The sequence below is a fragment of the Colobus angolensis genome, unplaced genomic scaffold (assembly GCF_000951035.1).
Source record: "Colobus angolensis palliatus isolate OR3802 unplaced genomic scaffold, Cang.pa_1.0 Scaffold2, whole genome shotgun sequence".
Taxonomy (NCBI): domain Eukaryota; kingdom Metazoa; phylum Chordata; class Mammalia; order Primates; family Cercopithecidae; genus Colobus; species Colobus angolensis.
Genome location: NW_012115154.1, coordinates 23,197,974 through 23,223,580, shown reverse-complemented (window position 1 = coordinate 23,223,580; position 25,607 = coordinate 23,197,974). Strand labels below are relative to the sequence as shown.

General features: G+C 46.8%; 1 pseudogene; it reads left to right on the top strand.

Moving 5' to 3' along the window:
- The first annotated feature begins 14,359 nt into the window (after positions 1-14,359).
- LOC105511470 lies at positions 14,360-19,436 on the top strand (annotated as a pseudogene).
- The last annotated feature ends 6,171 nt before the right edge of the window (positions 19,437-25,607 follow it).

Here is a 25,607-nt window from a genome sequence, read left to right as displayed (position 1 = left end):
AGCAAGATTCCATCTCAAACAAAAACAAAACAAAAAAAAGGCCAATTTTTAACAATTCCATACAGAGGAGTTTTAAAAAATATTAGTTAATTGACAAGGGAACAGTCAAATTAAATTGTGATTGAAATTTAAACTTTACTAAAGAAGTGCCTTTTCCTGGTAGCTTTTCTGCTGTGTTCAGGGACCACTTTTACTCACCTGAGGAGTAGCTGAGCCTAGAGGTGGCAAGAAACTTGTTGATTGCTCATGGATGCAGGCCCTGCTTCCTGCCTACTAACAGGCCTCAGTGAGACCAGGAATCTGGCTCCTGCCTGGGGAGCAGCTGACCTCACCTGGGGGGAGGCTGATTAGTCTCCACCCCCCCACAGGCTAACGATTTGTTCAGAAACAAGCATCTGATGGAATTGAGGTCAGTAAGGAGGGATGATGGGTTTGGAGGTGTCTTCAAATTCAGAGAAATTCGTTCTTTCTCTTCTAAGAAATGCTCTGGAAATTCTTCTTTCCATAAAAACCACTGTAGCTGAAAAGGCAAAAAAGAAAGTAATTTCTACATTGTATACAAAGAAAGAGACTCCAAAATCACATTAATATTGAATTATGCTTGCTTAGTTGCATCAAACAAAAAAGCTAACATGCTGTCCCATAACGTCCAGACATTAGCGTTAACACTACTGTTGACGATTTCCAGGTTTCCTTCACGGCAGCTGGTCTCAGTAGTTTCACCGGTATGCAGGATTTGAAAGAATACTCAAAGGTAAGCCTTAATGTTTTATAATATTCAAGATGTTATGTATAGAGCAATTAAAGGGAACTACAGTCTGTGACAGGGTCTGTGTGATTCTGGGGCAACAGGCACCAAACAGCTATGAGGAAGGGGTCAAGGAGCCAACTGACTTCATGATGAATGCTGAGTGTGCTGCAAGCTTGGCTTGTTTTCATTTATTTCCCTTCCTTCTTCTCTGATTAATTTTGTAAAGTTTATGGGGGCAGTTTCACAAGTTGAACAGTGCAAATATTTAAGGGAAGCCAGAGTCTTCAGATAATAACCACATGGAAAGCCCTAGATCATCGCTGTACACAACTCGCTTCGCCACTTCCTTTCCTCCCGGGAACAACACTCTTTAGGTGAAATTACTGCATCCAGAAAGAAAAACGATGCATATTTATGCAAACAGTCTACAGCTTTTGAAGACTAAGATGCATTTATGGCCACTCCCCTGAGCTCCAACCTGTCCACGTTTGTAGCAGATGGCATTTTAAACCAGCAGTTTTAAACCACAGGTTCACAGATAGAATGGAAATGTTCCTTTTCACCCTTTCTTTCCTCTGGATGGAGCTCTTCTGGTGCACTGCCATTCTCACTGCACAGCCTCTGAGCAGCCGCAGCTCAGTGCTACAGGGGCCCCGCTGTGATCACTGTTGGTGACAGCCACCTGCCCCTCTGTTAGTTGGGGCATCCCTGTGTTTACTGTGAACTCCAGTTGCTGGAAGCCCCTCCCTTCTGCCACTGCTGGTCTCAAGTCTACATCTTAGCCCCTACCTAGCCAGGTCCCAGCAACAGCCCCAAATCCTTGGCACTTTTGATTGTTCCAAGTCTCACAGCTGCCACTTCATGACGACAAGTGAGCCCAGTCGTGTTGGTGCCCATCTGACTCCTAGGGCCCTGCTGGCTCTTCCTAGAGGATCTAATTCTCCACTCCCAAAGGAAGGGTGTCCACCAGAGGGTACCGCAGCCCAAGAACAGTCGAGGACTTGCCCATGCCAGGAACTACACTGAACTCTTCATATTCATGGTCTTGAGATTCATCGTGAATTTGAATGACCTGCGGCTGCAGTGAGAAATGACTGCCTGTGGCTAGCAGGTCCATGACCTGCCTATCTCTCCCAAAGCCTGCCTTCCGCATCACCGCATGTACCATCTCCTAAACACTTTCTTATAATAATCTCTAGGATGAGCCTCTAGACCAAGGGTTGGTAAACTTTTTAAAAAGGGACAGATAGTAACTATTTAAGGCTTTGCAGGCCAGGAGGGCCAAACTGGGTCTATTGGGTAATTCCCTATAGAACCATTTAAAATGGAAACATTTCCAAATGTAAAAACCATGCTCAGCTCACAGCTCATTCCTGGCCCTGATGACAAGCCATCCAACTTGCTAACTCCTGGCCCCCAGACCAGAAAGTGGAGGTAGCAGGTCTAATAACTGTCTCCAGTCCCTCTCCAATCTTTGCTCTAAGGATTGGCAGAAACACAAAGGTGATGAGATGCCGAAACTCTTTTTTGACTTTTTAAAATTTAACTATCAGTGTACATGATTCAAAATTCAAATAGATAGTTGCTGTTGATAAAAATCTATGCTCCTCCACTTCTCCCCAACTCTGGTTTTATGGCCCAGAAATAACCATTATGAGCTGTGAGCTGCCCCGCCTCTGACCTCGTGAGTGTTTTATCTTCATCTCTATGGACCGGCTTTTATTATTTCTCCATTGCTCCATTTCACATTTACAGACTTCCTTCTCATCGAGGATGAGAATTTGGTTCACTGTTAGCTCCTCACTGGATGCCTAACTCTCAGGTTACCAACTACAGATGATGTCTCTCTCGCCCCACGTACAGAAGCATGAGGGGTGTCATACTCTGTCTTACCATCTTCCTCCCCCTCCTCACCAGAGTTAAGGTTGGCAGGTCACATTCAATTCTGCAGCCATCATGGTCTTCCCTGTGCTGCCTGTTAGTTGATTCTAAAAGCTGAAAATCAGTAAGTTGAGTTTGCATCCTGAGTACAAGAAAGTATTGTTCCATGTCAGATCAAACAGCAAACTGTGATTATATTAACAGTTTTATTTTTCCTGGGCTCTGATGGATTTTCCCCCTTCCACTGTGCTCTTTTAATCTCATCTTTAAATCCTTCCAACCTGTTCAGGATCCCACCAAATCTGCATAACCCTCCCCCCTCTTTCTATGAGAAACCTGAAGTCCCACTGTTCCCAAATGGACTTACTGATTTCTTGTCGCTCTCCATACACATCATCCTGCAACTCTCCTTCATGGCTTCCTTTTAGATTAGATCCACCCTTTATTCCAGTAGAGGAGTTCTTATTTTTCCTTGTTTTGTTCAACAGATAGCTTCCCAAGGTATTTGAATACAAGGGAAATAAACTTTGATTTTGTTTCAAGATTATTTCTTCTGTTTTCACATTGAGCTTTTTTATGTAGCCAAACTGTCATTTCAGATGAAAACAGATTCTCCTAAGGGTTTAAGGAACTGCTTCACAGTCTTCCAAGATCCAGTGGTGCAATTGAGAAATTTGATGACAGCCCGATGTTTGTTTCTTCTTTTTTTTTTTTTTTGAGACGGAGTCTCGTTCTGTCGCCCGGGCTGGAGTGCAGTGGCCGGATCTCAGCTCACTGCAAGCTCCGCCTCCCAGGTTTACGCCATTCTCCTGCCTCAGCCTCCCGAGTAGCTGGGACTACAGGCGCCCACCACCTCGCCCGGCTAGTTTTTAGTATTTTTTAGTAGAGACGGGGTTTCACCATGTTAGCCAGGATGGTCTCGATCTCCTGACCTCGTGATCCGCCCGTCTCGGCCTCCCAAAGTGCTGGGATTACAGGCTTGAGCCACCGCGCCCGGCCCCGATGTTTGTTTCTTAAATGTTACTTCTGCTCTGGAAAATGTTGGGATCTTTCTTATGTTTGGGGCTCTAATTTTATGAGAATTATGTTTGTATAACTCAGTATTGATGTATTTTTGGCCCTCCTTGGCCCTTTCGTTCTGAAGGTTGTGCTGCTTAAACTCTGGAAATTTCTTTGTCATTTTCTGATGCTTTACTGCTGTTTTTGGTTCCCACTTCCTGGAGTGCAAATTTGTGGATTCACCATCTATAAAACTTTCTTTTAATCTCATTTTCCTTCTTTCTGTTCTCCTTCCTGGGAGACTTGACATCATTTTCCAATCCTTCCGATCCTTCTGTAAGTTTGTAGTTTCAAGAATCTTAATTCCTAAGAGCTCTTTCTCATGATAGCTGTCCTTCCTTGGTATACCATTCTTATTGCATAGATGCAACGTTTTCACACAAGCGTGAGGATGTGAATTAAAATTTTGAGTTTTGTTTTTCAAAGACACCATCTATTCTTGGAATTACTTCTCTGCTGGAAAACTTTTTGCTTGTTTATCTCGGCCTCACTGTCTCGGCGCTAGCCCTCTGAGTGCCTGCTGATTCTCAGTTGTCTGTCAGGAGCTGCCCAGGCTGTGTGGCACTGGCAGCCGCTCCGTGTAAGCATGCAGGACTTCCCGACTGGCCAGTTCCACTTTAGGGTAAAAGGTGAGGACCTGGCCATTACATGGGGGGGATGCCTAAATGTTAGAATGTGGAGAGAATGTGATTTCCAATATGGATTTAGATACAGTAGAGGCTGGAGAATCACCTGAGGCCAGGAGTTTGAGACCAGCCTGGGCAACATAGTGAGAGCCTGTCCCTATTTGTTTTGTTGTTGTTTTAATTTAAGATTAAGTGAAAACTAAAAGTAAGAGCTAGCTTTAATGTTGGTATGGTTTGGATATGCTCCCACCCAAATCTTGTCTTAAATTGTAGCTCCCATAATTCCCACATGTTGTGAGAGAGGCTAAGTGGGAGATACTTGAATCAAGGGGCGGTTCCCCCACACTGTTCTCGTGGTAGTGAGTAAGTCTCATGAGATCTGATGGTTTTATAAAGGGAAACCCCCTTTCACTTGGTTCTCATTCTCTCTTGCTGCTGCCGCCATGTGAGACGTGCCTTTCACCTTCCTCCATGATTGTGAGGCCTCCCCAGCCACGTGAAGCTGTGAGTCCATTAAACTTCTTTTTCTTTATAAATTGCCCAGTCTCGGGTATGTCTTTATCAGCAGCACGAAAACAGAGTAATACAAATGTACTAATTTAATAAATGGAAAATTAATTTATAAACTTCTGAGTAGTGTTTTCAGTGCACAAATGCTACCCTTGAGAGTGCTCTGAAAGTCACATTTAAATTATATGTTGTTATTAACCCCATTCTACAAGTGGGAAGACAGACTAGATGGGTAACTTAGACAGAGATCAAGTACCTGGAAAGTGGAGGAGCCAGGATGCAAACCCGATCTGTCCCACCCACGCCTGGGCTCTGCAAGGCTATGCTGTGCCAGGCTGCTGCTGGGAGCCCTGGAGAGCCATGAAAGCCATAAAATCAACAAAACCCACCTTCCATAGAAACAACGATAACAGCAATCAAAGTCCGCTGGAAATATTCCCCAAATGCAGACCTCCCCGCCTCACACTTGAGCCTATTTCGCCCATCCTGTTTTGATTTTTCTAAAAGCTTCCTAGTAGACACACTACAACAGGAAGAGAGGAAAACTGCAGCCATTATAAAGAAAAGTGGCCAGACATGGTGGCTCACACCTGTAATCCCAGCTACTCTAGACGCTGAGGTGGGAGGATCGTTTGAACCCAGGAGTTAGAGTCCAGCCTGGGCAACACTGGGAGACCTCATCTCTTTAAATTTTAAAAAAAAAAGCAAGGAAGAAAAAAATAAAAAATATGGATTGAGGATGCTTTTTATAAGTGAGTAGAGTAATACAACAAGTATATTGTAAAGTAGAAAATGGACAATAAGGGAGGAGAAAGTACCTGTATTCCTACTTGTTCATAAATGCATAAAATATCCCCAGGTAAATATGAGCAACTTATTTGAGGTTAGGAGTTCGAGATCAGCCTGGCCAACATGATAAAACCCTGTAGCTACTAAAAATACAAAAATTAGCCAGGCATGATGGTGCACGCCTGTAGCTACTTGGGAGGCCGAGGCAGGAGAATCGCTTGAACCCAGGAGGTGGACTTGCAGTGAGCCAAGATCACACCACTACACTCCAGCCTGGGTGACAGACGGAGATTCCATCTCAAAAAAAAAAAAAAAAAAAAAAGTGAAATTTAAAAGCTGTACTATGAGTCAGAGATGAGGAAAGTGGGACAAAAAGACAGAACCCCTTATTCCCCCAACAGTCTCTGGGCACACAGTAAAACCAGGAGCAGGGAACACACAGAGCTTGGTGCTGGAGATGAACTCCTCCCAGCTGGAGACCCCAAGTTCTGCACAGAGGAAGGGCAGGGACAGAGGCAGCTGCCCTTCAGGCCTGTCATCCACAACAGCAGAGAGGTCAACATAGCTGGCTGGCATTTGAGTCTCTAGGTTCTATTCAGTAAAATGTGTAACTGGGTTTTTTCTTTGATCTTTGACACAGGATCTCACGCTGTCACCCAGGCTGGAGTGCAGTGGCACAGTCTCAGCTTACTGCAACCTCCACCTCCGGGGTTCAAGTGATTTTCCTGCCTCAGCCTCCCAAGTAGCTGAGACTACAGGTGCCCACCACCATGCCTGGCTAATTTTTGTATTTTTAGTAGAGATGGGGTTTTACCATGTTGGCCAGGCTGGCCCCAAACTCTTGACCTCAGGTGATCCGCCTACCTCAGCCTCCCAAAAGTGCTGGGATTACAGACATGAGCCACTGTGCCTGACCTGTGTTTTTAACATATCTTTAATAACACCTCAGTCGTACAACATCCCCAGGTAGTCAGTTCTCTTCAAGTGAATATCGGTCTCCATCCAGACTTTCAATAAGCAGAATGAGATCTAATTAACAACATCTAAGAGTTCTAGAGGAAAAAAAAGTCTTTAAATTCTTATGTGTAATCATTAGAAAAGGTATAACACTCCCAAGCACGCTGTGTATATGTTAACAAGATGAACTTCGGTCTCTTTCAGGGGTGAGGCTCTCTAGTTAGGAGGGCAGGGTGCTGCTGTCAAGAGCATCACCCACAGCATCATTTAGAGAAAGGGGAAAAGTTACACCCAGAGTGCACCTGCAGCCAACGCCCTCAGTCCTCATACCAACCTCCGAATCCTGGGTGAACATTTCTGACAGTTTGTCTCCAATTAAGAGTCAAAAGCCCCTGCCTGACAGCTGGGAGTACTCTGTTCTTCCACTGTCTGCACTTTTCTGGGACAGTGCACTCGACTTGAGGGAGATGGTTCCCCAGCCATTTCCCTGCCTCTCCCAGGGGCTGCAGTGGACTCCCTGGCCTGGTTGCCCCAGAGACAGCCAGTTACAGGGACTTGATGTCTGTCCTCCTTGGGCGCTGGGGGGCCTCCACCTCCAATCTTGCGTGTGAGACCCTCGTGCCACCATTTCTTCCTCTCACTTCACTGATGGCCACCCAGAGTTCTATCCAGAACACGGTGAGATTCGCTACCCTACGCACCACAAGAAACAAAAAAGGAAGGAAGGAAGGAAGGAAAGAAAAATATTAGACATAATAGACTTGTACCGTATGACTTAGTGAGTTGATCAAAATATAACAGTTGGTCATTTGGTTTTCTGTCATTAATAAGCCACAGGGAGAAATCGACGGGGCAGTTTGACAGCTCCCCTTAAACATCTAGTTCTAGAAAAGAACTTTCAGCTTTTGGTTACTTATAATAATATTCATTAGCATGTTTTTCCCCTAGACTTTAAAACTATGTGAAACATCATCCAGTGAGCAGGACAGAGATCATTAACTGTACATGAATTCCAGTTTAAACTTGTTTCTCTGCCTTCAAAACCAGTTGACCGAGAACAGATTAAAAAGCTTAAAAAGGAAGATAGATCAAAAAGATTTGAAATAAAGGCTTCATTTTCAACTGAATTATTAAGCATAAACCCACCCTGTGGGAATGCCCCCCAGAGACATTTGGAATTCCTGGAGAAAAATGTTGGGGAAACAGTTGCTTCTTTAGAATCTTAGCATAGTTTCATATTTCCGTGTTTAATTGGCTTCAAAATAACCTGAGATAGAATTAAAGAATCAAGACACTCTGATCTACTATTTATATTAATTCAGGACAGCCCACAGGACAGGGTTAGTCTTGTACAGCAAAGTTCTATTAACCCCTTTTTTGTTTTCTTAAGTCAAGAACATTTGTGTTTTAAAAGGTATTGGGTGAAAAGAATGTTTACAAGCAACTAGAGCTAAACATTTGTTCTCTGCTGTCTTTTCCCCCAATCATATCCCCTGAGACTCCCCTGAGAAGTGCGTCTTTCGCATACAGGTGCTGATTTGCGGGCTCACCTCTGTCTCAGGTCGTCCTTCTCTCTTAATCAGGATGCCTCACCCCTCCCTCACGCTGGTGCGAACATCAGTCTCACAACATCCATACAGGTCTGCAGTGACCTCAGTTATTGCCTCTTCAGAAGAAGGAGTTTGACTGAGGAGGCAGAAGGCAGAAGGAGAGACCAACCGAGGCAAGGTTTAGAGCAGGAGAGAAAGTTAATTAAAAAGCTTTAGAGGGCCAGGCGCAGTGGGTCACACCTGTAATCCCAGCACTTTGGGAGGCTGAGGCGGGTAGATCACAAGGTCAGGAGTTCGAGACCAACCTGGCCAACATGGTGAAACCCTGTCTCTACTAAAAATATGAAAATTAACCAGGCGTGGTGGTGTGCACCTGTAATCCCAGCTACTCAGAAAGATGAGGCAAGACAATCGCTTGGACTGGGGAGGCGGAGTTTGCAGTGAGCCGAGATCATGCCACTGCACTCCAGTCTGGATGACAGAGACAGACTCCATCTCAAAAAAAAAGTAGCTTTAGAGCAGGAAGGAAAGTACGCTTGGAAGAGGGCCAGGCAGGTGACCTGAGAAACAAGTGCACGGCTTGACCTTTTGATTTGGGGTTTTAGACACTGGCATACTTCCAGGGTCTTGTGTTACTTCTCCCCACTCACCCAACTCCTGAGACCTTATCAGGAAGCTGCTGATGAGTTCCAGGTGTTTTCTATCTGTTAGTAGACTGCCTTTCCCTGGCGCTGACTGCAACCAGTTATCTGTTTAGAGAGACGGTTAACAACTGCCTGACCCTCACTTGATGGTAGCCCGACACCCCTGGTGTGTGGAGGGGAGCCTTCTCCTGCCCCACTCACACCTGACTAGCTACCTACTGTGAACATTCTCTTCTTCCAGTCTCTCCCACACACAGAACTCCTCCTCTTCTTCAAGCACAGTCCCTCATTCCAAGTTGGCTTTGTTTTGTTTCGAGGATATTGGGCATTGAGTTATGAGACCTTGTGTTCTGCAGTGCTTAATATCTGCTTAACCATTTGTTAGGTTTCACTGGAGTTCGTTGCTATGCCTTCTCCAAATCCTTCAGGGCTCAGAGCCTTATTCACATGTTTGGAGGTGAAGTCTGCACTGCATGCTGGTGAGATGGAGAGGGCAGGATCTGTGTCTTTGAGAAAGCTCACGGTCCGCGGAGATAGTGCTACCACAGAAGCTTGATGACGTTTCGGAAGCGTGGAGGAGGATCCCAGAGAGGAGTCTGCTGGGGAAAAGGTGATTCCCCAGTGGTCTTGGGGGAAGGAGAATTACCCATGCAGACCCTTTACACGCTTCACACTAGCCTGGCGTGTTCTCATCCCCTTCGGAGCTGAGTGCAAAGGCAGCGTTTCCCTACCTGAGCATTGCAGGACACCATTGAGATGCCTGAGGGGGGAGGCTCTGGGGTGGGATGGAGGTTTTGTCTTCAGTACACTTAGGCCAGGGTTTCTCAGCCTCCGCACTGCTGACCAATAGGGCCGGATGGTTCTTCGCTGTGGGGGCTGTCCTGTGCATTGTATGATGGCCTTTGGTTTCCCTGGCTTCCCCCCGCTAGATGTCAGTGAAGTACCCCCACCTTCCCTTCCAGTCACTGCCCTCAATTTTGACAATAAAAAATGTCTCCAGGCATTCCAAGGTCCCCTGGAGGCATTCCGTTAGGGTCTTATTAGCAGTCCTTCAAGACTTACAAGGTAAGCTTTTGTAGGTCTTCTCAGAGATGTGCGAAGGTCTTTTTACTCTGCACCTCTTTCTGTTCACATAATATCTGTTAGCATTCTTGGAAGTTGTGGTTTTACGGAACACGCCTTGGAAAGGCTGGTTTAAGAAACATTCCTTCTGTGGGGTCCTGCCGGAGGGTCCCATGCCGAGAAACAGAATTGCGCGCGCTCTGTGAGCAGCACCAGAGGATTCCTGAAGCAGGTGCAGCCGGAAGCGCTTCTCTTCTGCTCTAAGCACACTTTCCTACTCACTCTGTTTCTTTGATTATCTGCTTCTGAAGGTGAGTATTGGAAGCAGAAATACACCCTGGAGATGGAGACATTGACATCTGCATAGGTTTTAATCTTCCCGGGGTAGAAAACGTGGGAGGAACTGGTGTTGCCGAAGTCCTGGTGGGTCCCAAGCCCCCCACTCTACTCCTGCTGCTCTCCTCCACCTGCAAACTCCCTTAGGGGCACTTCTATCTCCTTTGTCCTCTTCTAAGTGTTCAAGTGATGTTCTGAAATGCCGTATTCCCCTCCCCTGAGTCCCAGCAGACAGCCTCACATCTACTAAGGAAACGTGGCGACATTGTCAGCTCACATGGTCTCTTCCAGGCTGAACCCTGCAGATTCCTCACACACAGTGTGTCCCAGCTGGACTTTTATGTGCAGTGTCAGAAGATTCTTTTTTTCTCCTTGTAGTGCTTGGGTCCAGGCAAGCAAGAGAGTTGGGGTTGACAAGTTGTTCTACTCGGTAAAAATGTACTTTTTCTGCCTTACATGAAGCATCAGGGAAACCAGATGTATCCCCTTGAATATTTATGGTCTAACAGCTTCTTCTATTAATAATTCATCACACACGGTAGTGTCTACCCATCAACAAGGGCTACACAGGCAAAGAAAAGGAACAGAGGAAGTCTCCCTCCTCCCTCACCCTGGAAGTCCCTGAACCCTAACTGGACAGATGGGGAGCCACATGTCTTGCTGGGCTCACCCTGTGAAAGATAATAAAACACACTTTGTTGGAATTTTCCATAACAAGCCTTTATTACTTTAATAAATCATGGGGGGAAATCAACAGGAAAAGCATTGCTTTTCCAGCCAAACGCCTAAAAGGGACAGTAGACGTCTTTTGTCGTTTTGGGGCCAAATATCGTTGCTAAATTAGTCTGTTTGAAACACATAAAGAAGCTTTTAGCCTCATACAAGTTAGCTTTGTCTTCAGCTCATAGAACTTTCAGGATGATAAACGCCTTTGTTTCTGATTATGTTATATTCACTGTAAGAGTGGCAGACGATATTAAAGTGAACAGATAAAGTCACCTGGAATTTTAACACATAGAGACACGCTTTGTCACCTTCATGTCTTGCTTTGTAATCTAGGACTGGCGAGCCTGCATGTATAAATATGTACTGAAAAGCAAAAGCGATCTCACGCTCTAAATTATTGTTTTATGAATTGCTTTCAGTACAAATTGTAGTCCTCATTTCTTACAATGTATACACATAGGTGCACACATGCACGCACACACACGCACACACACGTGCATGGATGCACGCATGCACACACTCACGCACACACACGCACATGCACACCCATGCACACCCATGCACACACACGCACACATGCACACACGTGCATGCGCACACTCACCACACATGCACTCACATGCACACGTCCACACACGCACACACGCACACACACATGCACACACGCACACACACATGCACACATGGCACACACACGCACACACACACAACGATGACTTCATGGCATTTCATTATACGTATTATTCTGTGACAGTTCACCTAATTCTCTAGTGGTTAATATTAAAGTCGCTTCTACCTTTTTCCTATTATTTGAAACAAATGCTGTGATGAGTATTCTTATATTACCATGGCTTGCGGCTAATTTCCTTTTTGTCTCTCCCTCCCCTGTCCCGCCAGAAGAAGGTCTGTGCCCACAGACCTCTCCTTGTCGCACCACCCCACTCCAGTTAGTGTGGAGCAGCAGGTGACAGACACTTCAAGTTTTTCCTTCTCTGCTCAGACACAGCCTTGGGAGCCATCAGTACAGACCGCAGGAGAGCCGTGCCCAGACTGATCCCTGCAGGGCGGTCTCCTGCTCAAAGAAACAATTGGGAAATTAGTCACAGAACCAACCTGCAGGGGACTCAAAGCCTCTGTGATGGGATTTATTGCACTGGAGATTTGAGAGCTCAAAAACCTAGTGCATAAACATTGGATTTTGACATTGTAACAAGATAAGCACGGGGTTTTCCCGAGGTTAGAGGCTCTCCAGGTTGTTTTCTCGGGGACGACCTGTCACAAGGTGAGTGTTGGAGCGCTCAACAGCAGAGGCAAGCTGCACAGCAGGGTCACGAAAGTCCAAGGAAGGGCTCCGTATGCAGCTGGCTGCCCCTGGCCTCCTGCAGCACACTCCCCATTGTGGCATCTGTTGCCCCCAGGGACACTGGGCATCCTTGGTTCCTCAGGTCACGGTCAACTGGCTCTAGCAAGCTCTCCGGTATCTCTTCTTATAAGGACACTAATCATAACTCAATCATATGATGACTTCTTCTAACCCTAATCACTCCCAAAGACGCCTCTCCAACTACCATCACATGGGGGTGAGGGTGTCAATGTATGAATTCTGAGGGGAGCATGGTTCCTAACAGTGGGGTTTGCACCTTACGAGAAATGTTTGAAATCAATGTTCACACAGACTAGAGGATATAGACACAGATGAGATGAAGGAAAACTGTATTTCGGTAAATTTTTATTCTCTTTCCTTGGAGCCAGCTCTAACGGCCTCTAACACAAAACAGTTTTCAGTCTGTTGTTGAGTATCAGTACTTCTTTAAATTGTCAGCCTTTATTGTCTTAAAGACCCCTGTGCAGATGTGATTAGTTCAAAAACAACAAGCCCATCATTTTACAAACAAAGATTCAATGTGTTAAATTCTCTGATTCATTAAGAGCTCCTTTAGCTCTGCAAACCCTGTGAACTAGGCTGCCGGCAAGCTGTTTGTTAGAACAACAGGTCTGTAAGGCATGTCCTAATCTCTAATTAGGGCCTCAGCCAGCAAGAATGTTCTCAGTTTTTGGAGAACATTATCTCAGCTTCCGTGCCTGGGGCATAAACAGGACCTGCTGCTACATTGGTTGTTGTCCTGGTACCTGCAGGAGGGAACTCAGAAAATAAAAGGCATTTAGCTCCCAAGCAGAAACCAACCGACTAACCCGAGGAGTAGGAGTCAGCTGCTTTTTCCATACCAGGAGTGAACACTGGCTTCCCATGGTCATGAGGAATATAAAATTATGGTTCTTTTAGACCAAAATGAGTTTACTGGAGTTGGGCACCCCCACGTGGGTGCAGCCTGAGCACAACACCTCTACGTGACCAGTAATAGCAGTAACAGCCCCCTCAGCACACTATGGGCTCTAGCTGTTCACAGGGTCTGCTTGGATGCCCCTGACCTTATTTTCTTTGTACTTCTTAGCGTGGGGAGGAGTTACCAGGCTTCTTGGAACTTGGGAAGAGAAGTAACCATGGCGGTGAGCTGAAAAAAATAATTATATTTTCAGAAAAGCAATTATTCCTGCCAGACATTCTGATAAGTCTCCTGAAGTGCATACAGGTTTTATTACAACAATTATTTTATTGTCTTGTTTTCTGAGAAGCTGCCTCAAAATCTTCCAAAGACCAAGAAGGGAACTAACAACTTTGTTGTGAACTTCTATTAGAGTGCAGAGGCACAGCTAGGGTGGAAGTGGTGAGGGAAATGTGTTTATTATTTTTTGAAGTAGGCAGTTTACACCATGGAGAAGATACCAGTTGAGCCCAGTTCTTCCCTTCCCGAAGCATTTCTATAGAAAGCTGTGTTGTGCTGTAGATTAAGAGGAGATACGCAGCTCTCAGGTCCTCCTCACCTCAGAAAAGTCGCCGTGGGGATTGTGGCCACATGGAGGAAAGAATAAATTCAATATTCATGAGGCAGTCACTCACATGAGCCAGCATGCTTTAGGGCTCCTTGTTACCCAGCAGAGGGAGGAAAAGGCAGCGCAGCCTCTGAGCCCCACACCTGTCACTGGGCTCTGCCCCGACATCCTCTGGAGAACACGTGCACTGAAGAAAGGCTCTGTCACCAAAAAGAGTCAAACTCTGTAAAGTATTTGAAGAGATTTATTCTGAGCCAAATATGAGTGACCATGGCCCGTGACACAGCCCCCAGGAGATTCTGAGAACATGTGCCCGAGGCAGTCAGGGTACAGCGTGGTTTTACAGATTTTAGGGAGGCAGGAGACATCAAATACATTTAAGAAATGCATTGGTTTGGGAGGCGGCAGCGAGGCTGCTCCACCTTACACGCACACACAGACCCCGGCAGTGGGAACGCAGATGACAGGCCCATCACACGGAAGCCACTGCCGCCACTCCGTAGACAGCAGCAGCAGCCACAGCAGCAGCCGCAGGCAGCGCCGCGCTGAACAAAAGTCATCCGAGCTGCGGCCCAAATGCCCAGGCTTGACCGCCGCGAAGGCCAGCCCCGGGAAGCGGGTATGATCTGTTTTGTGCTTTTTCTTTTAGAAGCTACTAAAGGGCGTTAGGGATGCTTCTGACTGTTATGAAGGCCAAAAGGCCTGTTGACTGGGGCTGCTTTTAACCCTTTCCTGTTTGCTGAGAATGCAGCCGTGTGACAGTAACCTAAAGTCTTTCCAAAAGGTCCAGGTTCACAAGAACATCGCCTCAAATTCGTGACCATGGGGGATATGAAGACCCCAGACTTTGATGACGTCCTGGCAGCATTTGACATCCCAGATATGGCTGATCCTAAAGCAGCTATTGAGAATGGACACGATGACCATGAAAGCCACATGAAGCAGAATGCTCATGGAGAGGAGGACTCCCACACACCATCATCTTCCAACGTGGGTGTCAGCGTGATCTTCAAGAATGTTCGGAGTATCGACCCCTCCGAGGGCGGGAGAAAGACAGTCACAACCACCAGCAATGGCCGACATCATGGGTTTCTCACAGCTTCCTCCCTGGGCGGGAGAAAGACAGTTACAACCACCAGCAATGGCCGACATCATGGGTTTCTCACAGCGTCCTCCCTTGACAGTTAGGGTAAAGATGGAGCGAAGTCCTTGAAAGGAGACGTGCCTGCCTCCCAGGTGACTCTGAAAGACACAACGTTCAGCCAGTTTAGCCCGATCTCCAGTGCTGAAGAGTTTGATGATGATGAGAAGATGGAGGTGGATGAACCCCCTGACAAGGAGGACATGCGATCAAGCTTCAGGCGGAAGGTGTTGACAGGGTCAGCTCCCCAGCAGGACTGCGATAAGCTGAAGGCACTTGGAGGGGAAAACTCCAGCAAAACTGGACTCTCTACGTCAGGCAATATGGAGAAAAACAAAATTGTTAAGAGAGAAACCAAAGCAAATTCTATAAACCTGAGTGTTTATGAACTTTTTAAAGTCAGAAAAGCAGAGGATAAGTTGAAGGAAAACTCTGACAAGGTGCTGGAAAACAGAGTCCTGGATGGGAAGCTGTGCTCCGAGAAGAAGGACACCGGCCTCCACAGCATTGTGCCACAAAGACAAAGTCATCCTCCAAGTTCTCATCCTGCATTGCTGCTATCGCGGCTCTCAGTGCTAAAAAGGAGGCTTCAGACTCCTGTAAAGAACCAGTGGCCAATTCGAGGGAATCCTCCCCATAACCAAAAGAAGTAGAGGACAGTCTGAGAGCCGCTGACAAGTCTCCTGAATCCCAGAATCTCATCGACGGGACCAAAAAACCATCCCCAAAGCAACCGAATAGTCCCAGAAGCATCTCAAGGGAGAACAGCAGCAAGGGATCCCCGTCCTCTCCGCAGGGTCCACACCAGCAATCCCCAAAGTCCGCATAAAAACCATTAAGACATCTTCTGGGGAAATCAAGAGAACAGTGACCAGGGTACTGCCAGAAGTGGATCTTGACTCTGGGAAGAAACCTTCTGAGCAGACGGCATCCATGGTGACCTCTGTGACATCCCTTCTGTCATCTCCAGCATCAGCCACCATCCTTTCCTCTCCCCCCAGGGCACCTCCCCAGTCCTTGGTCATGACCAGTGCAGTTTCCCCTGCAGAGCTCACCCCTAAACAGGTCACAATCAAGCCTGTGGCTACTGCTTTCCTCCCAGTATCTGCTGTGAAGACAGCAGGATCCCAAGTCATTAATTTGAAGCTTACTAACAACACCACAGTGAAAGCCACAGTCATATCTGCTGCCTCTGTCCAGAGTGCCATCAGTGCCATCATTAAAACCACCACCACCATCCAGCAGCAAATTGTCATGGTGCCAGTATCCAGCCTGGCCAACGCCAAACTCCTGCCAAAGACTGTGCACCTTGCCAACCTTAACCTTTTGCCTCAGGGTGCCCAGGCCACCTCTGAACTCTGCCCAGTGCTAACCAAACCTCAGCAACAAATAAAACAGGTAATAATCAATGCAGCAGCCTCGCAAACCCCAACCCCCCGTAAAAGGTGTCTCAAGTCCAGGTGGTGTCGTCCTTGCAGAGTTCTGTGGTGGAAGCTTTCAACAAGGTGCCAAACAGTGTCAATCCAGTCCCTGTTTACATCCCAAACCTCAGTCCTCCTGCCAATGCAGGGATCATGTTACCAATGCATGGGTACAAGTGCTTGGAGTGTGGGGACTCCTGTGCACCAGCACTTTGGGAGACTGAGGTGGGTGGATCATGAGGTCAGGAGATTGAGATCATCCTGGTTAACATGGTGAAACCCATCTCTACTAAAAAAAAAAAAAATACAAAAAATTAGCTGGGAGTGGTGGCAGGCACCTGTAGTCCCAGCTACTGGGGAGGTTGAGGCAGGAGAATGGCGTGAACCCGGGAGGCGGAGCTTGCAGTGAGCCAAGATCGCGCCACTGCACTCCAGCCTGGGTGACAAGGCAAGACTCTGTCTCAAAAAAAAAAAAGAAAAGAAAAGAGTCTGATCCAGAGCTGCGACAGATGGAGCGTGTGCATCAAAGTAACGTGCAACCATTGTACAAAGAACCTGTTTTTTTACAACAAATGCAGCCTCCTTTCCCATGCCCGTGGGCATAAGGAGAAAGGGTTGGTAATGCAATGCTCTCACTTAATTTTAAAGTCAGTCCCAGCAGATCAAATGACAGTTTCTCCATCAAGCAATACTTCCACTTCAACTTCCACTCTTCAGAGCCCTGTGGGAGCCGGCACACACACTGTCGCAAAAATTCAGTCTGGCATAACTGGGACAGCCATATCGGCTCCTTCAAGCACTCCCATCATCGCAGCCGTGCCCCTAGATGAAGACCCCTCCAAACTGTGTGACATAGTCTAAAACGTTAGGAGTGTAATGAAGTCTTCCAGGACGAGACGTCACTGGCTACACATTTCCAGCAAGCTGCAGATATGAGTGGACAAAAGACTTGCACCATCTGCCAGATGCCGCTTCCTAACCGGTGCAGTTATGCATCACACCGGAGAATCCATCAGCACAAATCTCCCTACACTTGCCCTGAGTGCAGGGCCATCGGCAGGTCTGTGCACTTCTAGACCCACGTCACCAAGAACTGTCTGCACTACACGAGAAGCGTTGGTTTTCGATGTGTGCATTGCAATGTTGTGTACTCTGATGGGGCTGCTCTGAAGTCTCACATTCAAGATTCTCACTGTGAAGTCTTCGGTAAGTGTCCTATTTGTCCAATGGCGTTTAAGTCTGCCCCAAGCACACATTCCCACGCCTACACACAGCATCCCGGCGTCAAGATAGAAGAACCAGAAATAATATGTAAGTGTTCCATGTGTGACACCGTATTCACCCTGCAAACCTTGCTGTATCACCACTTTGACCAACACATTGAAAACCAGGTGTCTGTTTTCAAGTGTCCAGACTGTTCTCTTTTATATGCACAGAAGCAACTTATGATGGACCGTATCAAGTCTGTGCATGGAACATTGAAAAGTATTGAAGGGCCTCCAAACTTGGGTATAAACTTGCCTTTGAGCATTAAGCCTGCAACTCAAAATCCAGCAAATCAGAACAAAGAGGACACCAAATCCATGTATGGGAAAGAGAAATTGGAAAAGAAGTCTCCATCTCCTGTGAAAAAAAAAAAAATCAATGGAAACCAAGAAAGTGGCCAGGCCTGGGTGGACGTGTTGGGAGTGTGGCCCCCTGTTCATGCAGGGAGACGTGTACATATCCCACACAAGGAAGGAGCACGGGAAGCAAGTGAAGAAACACCCCTGCCGCCAGTGTGACAAGCCTTTCAGTTCGTCCCACAGCCTGTGCCGGCACAACCGGATCAAACACAGAGTCATCAGGAAAGTGTACGCCTGCTCACACTGCCCAGACTCCAGAAGAACCTTTACCAAACGACGGATGCTGGAGAAGCACGTCCAGCTGGTGCACGGCATTAAGGACGCTGCCCTGAAAGAAATGACACGCCACCAATGAGGGGGAAGCACAAATAAAAGAAGACACCAAGGTCCCCAGTCCCAAGCGGAAGTTGGAAGAACCAATTCTGGAGTTCAGGCCCCTCCGAGGAGCCATCACTCAACCACTGAAAAAGCTGAAAATCGATGTTTTGCAGGTTCACAGATGTGCCGTTGTTATGCCCAGACTGTTTATTCCCCGAAGAAGACCACCAGAGTCCAGAGTCAAAGCCAAGCGGCAAGGATCTTTAATGCAAGTTCGAACTTGGTCCCTCTGTTTCACAACATACAAGAGGGCCTTGAACAATGCGTGCGCTCGCTTTTTATAGCCCGATGAAAATAGGACTTGTAAGGTTACAGAGGAACAGGGAAAAAGGGAATTCTTTAGGTTACAGCATTACAATTGGTTAACATATTAAGTTATACATTTAGCAGTTATCTATTGTTCCCGTGCTTTCAGTAAAACTACAAACAGCGGTGTCCTTATCGGGGATTTCCCAGGATTTCCCAAGCTGAGATATATGGAGGAATGTATTTGCACTGGGCCGTGTTTGCACTGGGCCCAGGAAATTGAGAGATATATGGTGTCAAGCTGAATGTATTTGCTGGGCCCAGGACTGAGGAATGTGCCTGATTTCTTTCACCGTGTGTGGCTTCACCGCCAAAAACCTGCTGCAGTTCCACGAACACATCCCTCAGCACAAATGCGATGGTTCTTCCTGCCAGTGCCGGGAGTGTGGCCTCTGCTACACGTCTCACATCTCTCTGGCCAGGCACCTCCTCATCGTACACGGGTTAAAGGAACCTCAGCCAGTGTCCAAGCAAAATGGGGCTGGGGACGATAACCAACAGGAGAACAAACCCAGCCACGAGGATGAATCCCCCAATGGAGCCGTGTCAGACAGAAAGTGCAAAGTGTGTGCAAAAGCTTTTGAAACTGAAGCTGCCTTAAATACTCACATGCGAACACATGCATATGAGTATTTTTTGGATTCATCAAATCCAAAAGGATGAGCTCAGCTGAGAAACAGCCACAGATGCTCCATGAGGAAAATCCCTATCCACATTGGAATAAAAAAGACATTTTTGTTACAAAAAGTTTGCAGTATAATAGAGTTAACAGTACTGTGTAGGCTGTTGCAATATATTCTCCTTCAACATACCTTCCTTCTTCACCTCATCGTATATATCCTCAATAAGTATTAATTAAAACAGTTTTTGAGTTTCAAAGAGTAGTTATATATTTAAATGAGTAACTTTTTATACTCTTTGCTACATGTTTGTGTCAGTATTTAGTGGAAAACGATTTTAGTTGTTTTGGGTTAGAATTTTTCTTTTGGTACTGTTTCTTTAAAACAGAGTTCTTAGTAATAGGGGGAGTTCTGAATTCAAATAAACCATTTTGTATGTTTGGATTTTGAATGGGTTAACTGCAGTCAGGCTAAAATAATGACTTTTTTAGTGTTTTCAATTTTTAGAATTCACTACATAAATTGTAAGGAATTGTGGATCTCAGAAGCACCAGGAACTTTTAAGTGTCTTAGCACTTCCCGGATATGTCTGCCCTGAGGGAGTGAGTTCACATTTGAGACAACAGCACTCCAGTGTGGGCGCAGCTTTGCCTTCAGGCCACGCCAATGGGTGTTTAAAGCAGCCTTGCAGGTCGCTCCTTTCCCAGTCGTGGATAAAAGCTGAAGCCAGAAATCTACTAAGGAATGCTGATTTCCTCAATTCCATTTTGAGGAATGGGGAAGGCTATTCTAAAGAAAAAATACATGGGACTGGTTTTCTGGGCAGATCTGCAAGGCTGGCTTTAAGAGCGCAAGGCGGGAAAGTAACGAAAGGGCTGGACTACTATAAAAGTTACAAATAGGTAGTTAGACCAATAGATTTATATAGTCAGGTTTTTGTCATGTCATTTATTAACTATTACAGAAACACAACTAAGAACATCAAGTATTTCTCTGGCTCTTGACAGAAAAAATACAATCAGTTGACTTAACCCTTTGCTGTCAAAAGAGGTGGCATTTCCTGTTCTGTGTGCTGCTGCCAAACGCTGTGCGTCACGCGCGTCCGTGTGAAGAGACCAGCAAACAGACTTTGTGTGAGCAACAAGGCTGTTGGTTTCACCTGGGTGCAGGCGGGCTGAGTCCGAAAAGAGAGTCAGCAAAGGGTGGTGGGATTATCATTAGTTCTTACAGGTTTGGGATAGGCGAACAAAGTACCTTCTCAAGGGCAGGGGGAGAATATTACCAAGTACTTTCTTAAAGGCGGGGGAGAATATATCGTATCAGTTAGGGTGGGGCAGGAACAAATCACAATGGTGGAATGTCATCAGTTAAGGCTATTTTCACTTCTTTTGTGGATCTTCAGTTGCTTCAGGTCGTCTGGATGTGTACAGGCAGGTCACAGGGGATATGATGGCTTAGCTTGGGCTCAGAGGCCTGACATTCTGGTACTTTTTTTGGGGGAGGCACAACGTCAACCACTGACTTATCAATGCAGCCACCTGTGTATTGCAATTGGCCATTCCCTTAAGCACTGAGCCACCCGGGTTTAGTTCAGCCATTTCAAGAAGTATATTTGCCGGGCGCGGTGGCTCAAGCCTGTAATCCCAGCACTTTGGGAGGCCGAGACGGGCGGATCACGAGGTCAGGAGATCGAGACCATCCTGGCTAACACAGTGAAACCCCGTCTCTACTAACAATACAAAAAACTAGCCGGGCGAGGTGGCGGGCGCCTGTAGTCCCGGCTACTCGGGAGGCTGAGGCAGGAGAATGGCGGGAACGTGGGAGGCAGAGCTTGCAGTGAGCTGAGATCCAGCCACTGCACTCCAGCCTGGGCCACAGAGCAAGACTCCGTCTCAAAAAAAAAAAAAAAAAGAAGTATATTTAACGTCTGTAGTTCTGCTTTATTAAAATGCAGCAGAGGTACTGTTCGGTCCCTTCCGTTTATAGTCCTCTGAGAGAGCTCTACTTTTTGGTTTTGTTTTGTGTTTTATTTTGCATTTTATATTTTGTATTTATCCCTGAACATGTTTTGTACTTTTTTTTTTTAAGGGGAATTATTTTGTGTACATATAGATACTTGCATGATACACTGTAGTCAACATTCGGTTCCTCGAAAAGTCTTGCTGCTGTCAGGTGTTATACACTCCATCCATCGTAACTGTATGAAACACATTTCGTATGTAAATAAATGTGGGACATTTGGAAAAAAAAAAAGAAAGAAAGAGAAGAAAAGAAATACATTGGTTTGGTTCAGAAAGGCAGGCCAACTCAAAGCAGTGGGGAGCTTCCAGGCTATAGGTAAATTTAATTATTTTCTGGTTGACAATTGGTTGAGTTTATCTGAAGACCTGGGATCCATGGAAAGGAATGTTCAGGTTAAGATAAAGGATTGTGGAGACCAAGTTGTACTGTGCAGACGAATCTTTCAGAGAGCAGACTTCAGAGAGAGCAGGTTGTAAAATGTTTCTTATTGAACCTAACAGGGTGCCTATCTCTTAATTGATTATCTCCAGGATCTGGAAAGAAAGGAGGGAAAACAAAGGGGGAAGGGGATTCTCTATAGAATGTGGATTTTTCCCGCAAGAGACTTTGCAGGGTAATTTTAAGATATGGCAGAGAAACATGTTTTGCGGCAAAAAGTTTTGATTTTTTCCTTTGTTATGCCAGAGTCAGATTGGAAAGTAAGTCACGATACACAGGATTAAATAAAACCCATCTGATGAGAACTTATGGTTTGTAGCTCATGACTCCCCAGACCCCTTAGAATTTGGGCAAGATAAAAAATCAGAGCTTAGTCCTCGGGTCTCATGGGTCAATGAGTTTGAAAGCAGCCCACCTGGGATATTAGTCTTCGGTCTAGTAAGGACACACTGAAATCACCCCAGGAAGAGAAGCTGAAATCACCCCAGGAAGAGAAGCTGGCTTCCCTGTGAATGGACAGCCCCTCCGTCGATTGCCCCTTCACATTCGACTCAGCCTGGACTTCAGGAAAACGCTGGGCTGGGGGCTGTGAGCGGAATCCCCATGCACATGCTTCACCTCCTGCCCTGTTCAAGTCCACTAATAGTTGACCTTGGGTGAAACTGCAGGGGATGTTTTAAAAATGGCTTTTATTTCTATTTGTATAAACAAGCCGAAGTCAGGCTCCTACTCCCAATCCAAGCCTTTATGGGAAGTTTTCCTCCAGCCCCAAGTCCCCATGTGTCCTCCAAGGTCAGAGTCACCATTCTTTGGAGCAGCCCCAGAAGAGTGAAGTCTCCGCCTACCTGGTCTTCTTCCCCCGAAGGGATAAACCCGGGCCCAGCACCCAGCTGCTGTCAGGGCAGAGTGATTGTGAGCCAAGGGGAGGAGGGTCCCTGTAGCACTGCATGACCGTGCCTTCGTGGGTGGGGGCCTCTGGCCCTGCCCATCACACACAGCTGCTGGGAACGCTCTGGCCAGCCTTTTCTCCCACAGTGAATTACCTTGTTGATTTCCAAATTCAATCAGTCAGCCTTCAGGCTGAGTGGCCTATGTGCCCACTAGGCCACATGTGAAGTCCCATGTTCTCACTGCAGGGACATTTACCACCACAACTTTGAAACTCTGAAGTGCTTCCCAGAAGCAGTGCCAGGAGGAGGCACCAAGCCTGGGCAGGTTTGTTGGGCCTGAGGCTAAGCTGTCCTCTTTACCCACGCTGTTGTGGGGGAGGTCTTGGCGTCAGTGAGGTTGGTGCCCTGCCCCACGTCCTCTCAGCCACCTTGAGTCCACCCCATGCTATAGCGGACAGTCCACGTGCACACTAGCAGCTTCCCTGTCTACGTCCTGCCTCTGTCTGTGGCTCTGCCTATTTTTATCACACTGGGGTGAGGTGGGGTGGGGGACAGTTTACTTAGCCTGCCCTGGAAGTGACAAGGATTAAATGCCCTTAAGGGTACAGACTTATGGATAAATAGCCCATATTCCATGTTTCTTGGCAGGTCCGTTCTGAGCCATATTCTACACAGTTCCTCAGAGGGTCCCCAGGGAGACACCCAGCTGCTCACACGGGCGACATACTCCTGAGTACACCCTGTAATAGGTCTGCTTCCCTCCCTCAATCTTTCTTCCTGGAATCACTTCCCAAAAACATAGAGGCCAGGTGCTGTGACTCATGCCTGTAATCCCAGCACGTTGAGAGGTTGAGGCAGGCGGATCTCCTGGGGTCAGGAGTTCAAAACCAGTCTGTCCAACATGGCAAAACCCTGTCTCTACTAAAAATACAAAAAATTAGCTGGGTGTGGTGGCACATGCCTGTAGTCCCAGTTACTTGGGAGGCTGAGGCAGGAGAATCACTTGAACCTGGGAGGTGGAGGTTGCAGTGAGTCGAGATTGCACCACTGCACTCCAGCCTGGGCAGCAGACCAAGACTCTGCATCAAAAAAAAAAAAAAAAAAAAAGCATATGGCAGCCAAGCCCTTGTCTCAGGGTCTGAGACAAAGACAATTATCAAGCCAAGCGTAGCAATCACATTTCTTTGACGGTGATTGGCTTAGTAATGGCCATGTGACCCCATCCGGCCAGTCAGGGGAAGTCGGCTGACCGGTGGGAAGAGAACTGGGGAGAGTTTTCTCTCTTCTGAAAGAGACTGGCCCTCTTTTCTTCTTCAAGTCGCTGTTGAGGGGACTCCAGCGACGCTGCAGCCCCCTTGGCACCTCAAAGGGAAGCAGTGTCGGGTTCAGCAGAGGCGGAGAGTGTGTGAAAGAACAAAGCTCTCTGGGTGTTCCAGGCTTCGGGAAGAACAGAGGCTTCCTAACTCCAATGTGGGGAAGACAGCAGAACTCCCACTACTTCAAAACCCCAGAGCTGCTGCGACTCAGCCTCAGAGAATGGAAAGGTTTAGCTTGAAGAAGGGACATAGGTGGTGGGGATGCGGAAGGCTTGGTAAATTTGTGTCCTGTTCAATTACATCTGGACTGGAAGCCAGCACTCCTGGAGAATCCGAGCTCAGGCTGTGACTTTTCACAATGACTGAAAACATGTCTTACAAACCTTGATGTCCTCATGACTGAAGATGACATTTGAGTGGGTAAATGAGGCAGGCAGAATCATGGCCTCCCAAAGATGTCCAGGACCTAATCTCCAGAATTGGGGATTGTGTTACAGGTGAAGGGGAATGGAGGTTGCCAATATGCACGTAGGGAGACAATTGTGGGTTATCTGGATGGGCCCAATGTAATACATGGATCCCTACAAGTGGGGCAGGATGCAGTGATTTATGCCATCATCCCATTTATCCCATCATCCCAGCCTCGGGAGGCCGAGGCAGGTGGATTGCTTGAGCTCAGGAGTTCGAGACCAGCCTGGGCAATATGGTGAAACACCATCTGTACAAAAAAATACAAAACTTAGCTGAGCATGGTGGTGCATGCCTCTAGTCTCAGCTACTGCGGAGGCTGAGGTAGGAGGATTGCCTGAGCCTGGGAAGTCAAGACTACAGTGAGCCACGATTGTGCCACTGCACTCCAGCTGGGGCAACAGAGTGAGATTCTGTCTCAGAAACAAACAAACAGTGGATGAGGGAGGAGATCAGAGCTAAACAGGGTGTGACTGTGGACAAGGGCAGAGGGAGGCAGCGCTACTGGCTTGGAAGACGGAAGAAGGGCACCAGCCAAGGAATGTGGGCAGCCTCTAGACCCTAAAAATATCATGGGGACAGATTCTCCCCTAGAGCCTCCAGAAAGGCATGCAGCCCTGCAGAAACCTCCATTTTAATCTAATGAGGCCTGTGTTGGCCTCCAGAACTGTCAGGTAATCCAGGTGTGTTTTAAAGCCACCAAGTTTATTGCAATTTGTTATGGCAGCCATAGGAAACTAACACAGCACTCACGTATTTTTGTCATATGGAGGATACCAGAAAAACTGTCTGTGGGACGGACTGGATCCAAGACACATCACATATGTCTCCAGTCCTCTGCTGCAGACTGAGTGGTGGGCCTGCCAAAGTTTTATTTTGTTCACTAGGTTGTGGAGTTAGCCTCTTGTGTTAGCACAAACACAAGCTCTGAATAACTGTAAGGCTGGGCGGCTTCCTTCCTCGCTTCCCCTTGACTAGAAGGTGGTTCCCTCCTTCAGGGAGGGAGCCATGTTTCTGATCCATGCTTTTCTTTCTCAAAGAGGGGACTGATTGTACTCTGTTTTCATGGATGGGACAAACTGAACCATGATTCTCATGTCTGAGGCCCACTTTACCTCTCAAATTTGCATTTAGAGATCCTAGATTTTCCCCACTTTTGAAGTGAAAGTTTGCATGTTGATATTTGCAGTCAAAAGCAT